Source organism: Dendrobium catenatum, unplaced genomic scaffold, assembly GCF_001605985.2.
Source record: "Dendrobium catenatum unplaced genomic scaffold, ASM160598v2 fragScaff_scaffold_314, whole genome shotgun sequence".
Classification (NCBI taxonomy): Eukaryota; Viridiplantae; Streptophyta; class Magnoliopsida; order Asparagales; family Orchidaceae; genus Dendrobium; species Dendrobium catenatum.
Window position 1 is genome coordinate 891 of NW_021318776.1, and position 6,367 is coordinate 7,257.

Consider the following 6,367-nt stretch of genomic DNA (forward strand, 5'->3'; position numbering starts at 1 on the left):
AAGATAATATGAGATCTTAAATATAGAGTCTCCAAAGAAGCCCTAATTTTCAATATGGCGCTTTTGATCATCCAGTATGATCCATATCGTTCTGTATGATTAGTTCAAAACAACACTTTCAGCAAATATGAACTGCACTGGTCTGGACGATCGATTCAATAGATTATTTTGATAATCGTGTACGATCCTACGATCGTTCTATATGATTAGTTTAACAGATTGAACTAATCTTCCAGTACTATAGCTGGTGATTAAATATCGTCTCATGCGACGATCAGTTCGTATTATACAAAGTTTTGAGGATCTTCGTGTACAATCAATGAAAAATTATGATTTTTCATGTTGGACGATGAGCGACGTTTAATTATCATCCCATGGAGGAATCAATTCGTACTGTGTGATCATCTATGGTCGTCCTATATGATCTGATTGATCAATTTAACCATAGTTAAACACCCAACCATAGGTTCAATTTAGGCATGATTATCGTCCATCGTACAATACGATTAAGATCATACGCTACAATCAGGCACAGCTTTTGAATATTAAAATTTTGTCTAAATTGTAGTTGGTGGCTATTTTGTTGATTATAATAGATAGTATATCACGATGTAGATTGTATAGTATGATGAGTTTAATAACTTTTAATTAATTGAGGTGCCTTAATTAGGATTTTTTTTAACATATCGTCCAATACGATACAAATCGTACTGTAGGATTAGTTCAAAAAATAGAATTTTTTTAAACTCACCAACTCACTTCCTTAAGTGTGTGTGTACAATGTTATTTAGCTTAATATCTACCATATACATGACTTGATTGAAGAAAGTTAAAAGTATATTGAAGTTAAAATTACAAATAGATCCAATCCTAATATACCAAATTTTGAGCTGATTGAAGTTTCAAGTGAACACTGGACCTGAAATGTTAGTGAGCGGGCAAAATATAAATGCAATAAATTGACATATTATAGTAAAAAGTCCAATAATGTTTGTTATCATTAAAATAATAGGACTTGCGTCCAGATTTACAACATCTATGATATGGGAATCATTGTATATTTAACACTGCACATGGGTGCCGGTGCAACAACCCTTGCACATTTGTCATTGTATTTAGGCCATACAATTCGCCGCTTACAAAAAATGCCCTAGAATTAACACAATGTATTAAAGAATTTATGTCATGATTATTTAATAAGTTTTACACTAGCAATTTACTACCTAATACAATCCTCCACTTTTCTCATCTAAGACTGGGACCTGGAACATTAGTGTTTAAAAGTTATATTGTGGAAGTTTACTAAAAAAAATTAAGATATCATAACTTTTGCAAGTTTTGATCAAATTAAAATTTATAAAAAACAAAATATATAAAATCATTGAAATTAGAGGTAGGGTAATTGTAGCCTACTTTGAGATGAACAAATTTCTCAACTAGACTAACCAATAAAAATAACTTTATGACTCCCAAACCCTATGTTTCTCTCTCCTCCTCTCTTTTCTTCTCAAATTTGATTTTTTTCTTTGGCTTGGGGAAATGAATGAAAATGGCATTTAATAAAATATCTAATGGATTTAGATTTTCTTATGAGAAAATCTTCAGGGCATAATGGTAACTTTGTCAATTATTCAATTTTGAGCATAAAAGTCTTATAAATACTTTTATATGTTTTAAATGTAGGGATAAAAAAATTATTGAAAAATATTCGTAAGATAGCTTATCATGTCTAGAATGTTCTCATGAAATTGGTTTAAAAAATCACATAAAAGTCTAAAAAAATCCCTTGTGCCGACACATATTAATTTATTAAGAAATTAGATTAAATAAGAAGCTTCTTGTTTTCATATCTACACTACTCATAAATTAGAAATAAATTTATTATAATTAAAGCATAATAATATCTATATTATGATGAAGATGATTTATAAATTGTGCTAATAATAACTCCTGAAAAATTCCTTGATTGAGTTATAATATGGGTTGTTACATATGTGGACAAGGCTTAAACAAATATGGTATGTAGGCTCAAACATAGTATATATGAGTTAAAGAAGATACCAAGACAATGGTATAAGATATTTGATAGCTTTATGTTAGACAATGGGTGCATAAAGTGTTATGCAAACCATTGTAGTTTCTTTAAATATTTTGATAGTTCTTACATCTTTTTGCTTTTCTATGTGGATGTCATGTTAAATGCATTGTTAGATATAGAGAAAATAAGATGTATGAAGGAACAACAATCAAATGAGTTTGAAATGAAAAAAATGGGTTCAACAAAAAAAATTCTCAATATAAGAATCAATAGTGAAAGATGTGTAGGTATACTGAAGGTATCTCAAGCTTTGTATATTAAAAAGGTGCTGTAGAGATTCAACTTGAGTTAGGCAAAGCTAATTTGCACTACTTTAGGTAGTCCTTTTCAACTATCTAAGGAACATTCGGGGAAATAAAAATATTTAAGCTAAATCTCATCAAAATAAATCTTACGAAGAAGTTTAGTTTTTAATGAATTTATAATAAATTTCATGATTTTCTTGGATTATTTAACCATTAATTTTTAGAAAATTATTTTCAATCCATGTAAGAAAGATCATTTGATGAATAAGCTTATGAGGCATACTTTTTTTTCCCCTTGCATTTCCTTAATTTTTGAACTAGAGAACAAGTAGATATGATTTTTTTGAATTATTTTACCATTAAAAAAAATCCTAAATACCTTATATTCTTCTTACTTTTAATGAGTGATTTATGAGCAATCTGAGATAGCCTAAAATGCAAGGCCCAACCATTATGTTTCCGCCTCGGTTGTCGTCATCACTGATAGCAATAATGGTTGATTTTCAATCCTCATTAATCCACAGTGTCTTTGAATCATTTTATACAATAATGTTCTACAGGGTCTCCACCTCACTTGAAAAAAAAATTATTATCTCATTAGGTCCTCGTCTTCACGGAAAATTATTACGTCCGGTGTCCGTATTCTTCCGGACACCAATCCGGATGTGCCACGTCATCAAAATACATCGGGACCTAGTGTATTCGAGTGATGTGGCACGTCTGGATTGGATGTCCGGACGCCCAGTGACCGGACGTAATAATTCGCCCGTCTTCACACCTTATCAAAGTATCTTCTTCAAGAGCATGAGGAGCCGAACACCATGGTTTTCAAAGGTGCCACCCACCTTAGCCAAAGACACCTCTGAAGAGCTGCGATCATGTTTGGTCTTCTTTCTCTCACTCATTGATGTTACAAAGTGCTAAATATCTCTCATAAGCTCTAAGAAAATATTTCAGATGAGAAGAACTATTACAATAAGGAGAGCTCAAAATTCAAAGGGGACTGTTCACAAATGAGCATTGATTGTTGTTCTAAATGCATATATTTCTAGAGTCTAAAAATAGGAAAAAAAAATTATAACCTCCCAATTTCACACCTTATCATAGTCATTCATAAGTCAAATTTTGATTAGGGGAGAACGTAACCAATGTAGGTAGCAATAATAGTTGAATAGCTAAAAAAAAAAAGATGGAACTAAACCGCTAAAAATGCTAGATTTACATGGCTGGTTGGATGGAGCTACGGATGTCCTGATTTGAGTCATGAAATTGCAAGAACTATTTAATTAGATTCATCCCACTATGAAGCACCAACACACCTTGTTCATATCTCCCCTTGAGTCTCACAACACAAGAAATCAATCACAATGACAAACTGATGGGCATGGTTACTAAAGATAAGTGATGACCCAACATCTATTAATGCCCCCTCTTTGGGCTTTCAAAGGAGGGATTAAGAAGATATGACAAGAACTCAAGCTTCAAAGATAATTAACTTTATTGGATTACATGCGGGCCAACTTGTAACAAAGAAAGCAGATTAGGAGAATTATGAGATAAACTTTTGTATTTCCCATTTTTGCTTTATGAAAAATTTTCCTCATTTCTATAATGGAGGTAGGCTTGTAGGCCAAATCACAATTGTGTGTTGCTTCATTTTAGGGTTATATATTTTCACCTTTCATTATTGTCCTTTCTTGTTGAACTCTCTCATTGATGAATCATTTTCCTCTTTGTCAATAAGTAATCGAACTCGAAAACTCAACCTTCCACTTCTCTCCACATAATTTCTACATGAGCACGTCAAAAATCAACTCGAGAGGACCATTGATATGCCAAGACCATTATCAACTATTAACATAAGTCCCGAGTCATTCAGAAGTTAAAGTCACAATTGTCTCAATCGACAACTACTCCTATGCTATCAATAATGTCCTCTTGGAGTGTGGATTGATATATAACAAGTTGAGATCATAGATGTGAAGCTTTTAGTTGATAATGGTCATGGCATATGAATGGTCCTCTCGAGTGTCGCTTAACTTGTTTTTGCTTGTAGTAAATTTATTATGGTGTTGAGTTGGAGTTCAACCTTTGATGTTGCATAAGCCATGATGAGTGGGCTGTGTTTTAGGTGTAGGCAATGAGATTGGTATATGAAGGTGTAAGGCAATGACAAATGTCGCTACAAAAACTTGGAAGGTGGTACTATTATTGAAAATAGTTTATTCAATAATTGGTGGATCATTTTCATTTCTGTTAATGTCAGTTCCATAAAGCATAATATTAAGTTAACTGTTGCAGATATGAGGATGCTCAGGTGGATGAATGGCTTTACTCCTAGAGACAAGATTCAAAACGAGTATACACGTGAAAAGGTTAGAGTAGCTCCAGTGAAAGATAAAATCAGAGAGAATCGCCTTAGATGTTTTGGTCATATAAACAGAGGCCTTCCGATAATTTGGTTAGGAGATAACAAGAATAAGATAAGAAAGGTAGATTTAAACCTAAAAAGACTTGGTTAGAAAATATTAGAAATGACTATTCGTTATTAAATTTAAATGAGAATTTGACCTTTAACATGACACAATGGAAAAAAAGGATTCATATAATCGACCCCATATAATGGGATAAAGACTTGATTTTGTTGTTGTTATTGTTGTTGTTGTCAGTTTCATAAAGCCTCTCTTACACTAGAAATAATGATAAATCAGCAGTAACTACAGAAAAATTTTTCCTATTAAAATGGATAAGACTTCTTTATTGAAAAACATTGATATCTCTAACTCAGCTTTGATTATCACAAAACAAGTAGTGCTTGAAAAGATTAAATTCAACTGAAGAGGAGGAAGAACACAGTGTACCTCCAGTACAATTCAAATACTTCAGTTAGGGAGCAAAAAGAGTGCAAGAAGTTGCTGATTAATTGCCCATATAGAGATCTAGAGGTCATTTGCAATTATAGGTTAGAAATACCGCTTGTTCCTTTGGATCCTTGTCTTGATTCCTTCGACAGAGATGAAAGCCAAAGTATTGCTTCCCCTGTTGTCAAATAGAAATATTCTGGTCCAAAAAGACTGTGAAGGCCATTTGCTCTCTGTAATTTCTCCATGACTTCTCCCACAGGATTTATGAAGGCAAGCTGTAATGTTAAAGATAAAGGACTCATCAAGTTTATTTATTATGTATGTAATGAAACAGTGAGAGATTTTTTTTATACCTTTAAACCTTCTTTCTCTGTTGTCTTTTTTAATTCCATAAAAAAAGAGATCCCGCTTGTATCAATAGCACTCACCGCTGAAATTAAAGGTAGAGGGCATTGTAAGTCATGTGAAAAATCTTAATAATTTTTAATAATATGGATTATCACACAAAACAAAAACATTGCAATGGTTTTGCAGAGATCGCTTGAATGAAATCGTGTCAAATAAAGTTTCTTATCACTTTTTTCATAAGAATGGCGTGTGCTACATGTAACTAACCTCTTTGGTACCTGTGACTTGTACCCATGTAACTCTCTCTCTCTCTCTCTCTCTAGATAGATAGATACAAGTCTATTTGCCATTCTACTTCTTGTCATCTCATTATAATATTTGTGTAGTATTTATCCAAGTCTAGGAGATCTTCTAATAGGAAATATATAAAATCAGGAAAGGATAGCTATAATAATCCATGAATTGATGAGTCGGTAGAGTAATAATTATAGAATAATTTCAATAGTTCATGGATTGATGAGGTGATAGTAATAATCTTATAGACCTTTTGAGGTGGCATGAAGTGAATTAGGAAGATGGAAGACTACTGGGCTTGATGAAACATTGATGGAGGCAAAAATAATGGGGGCGGAATCGATGGAGATTGATACGTACTCCCACTAAAGTGAACGAAGAAATATTGTCAATTCAAAGCTTGCATGGCAATTTTTGAAATATTATTCCCAATAAATCTTTGTTAAGAAAGTCTATAAGTTGGCCATATGTGATAATGAATGTAGAACAAATTATGCCACTACTACTTCCCCTTTATA

The 6,367-nt window shown here is 32.5% G+C and overlaps 1 long non-coding RNA gene across 1 annotated transcript; it reads right to left on the reverse strand.

Moving 5' to 3' along the window:
* Positions 1 to 5,040: 5,040 nt before the first annotated feature.
* Positions 5,041 to 5,663, reverse strand: LOC110094911. The gene is made up of 2 exons (XR_002302917.2): positions 5,561 to 5,663; positions 5,041 to 5,482 (listed from the first exon to the last, which is right to left on the reverse strand). It is a non-coding gene; the product is annotated as an uncharacterized LOC110094911 (long non-coding RNA).
* Between the last annotated feature and the right edge of the window lie 704 nt (positions 5,664 to 6,367).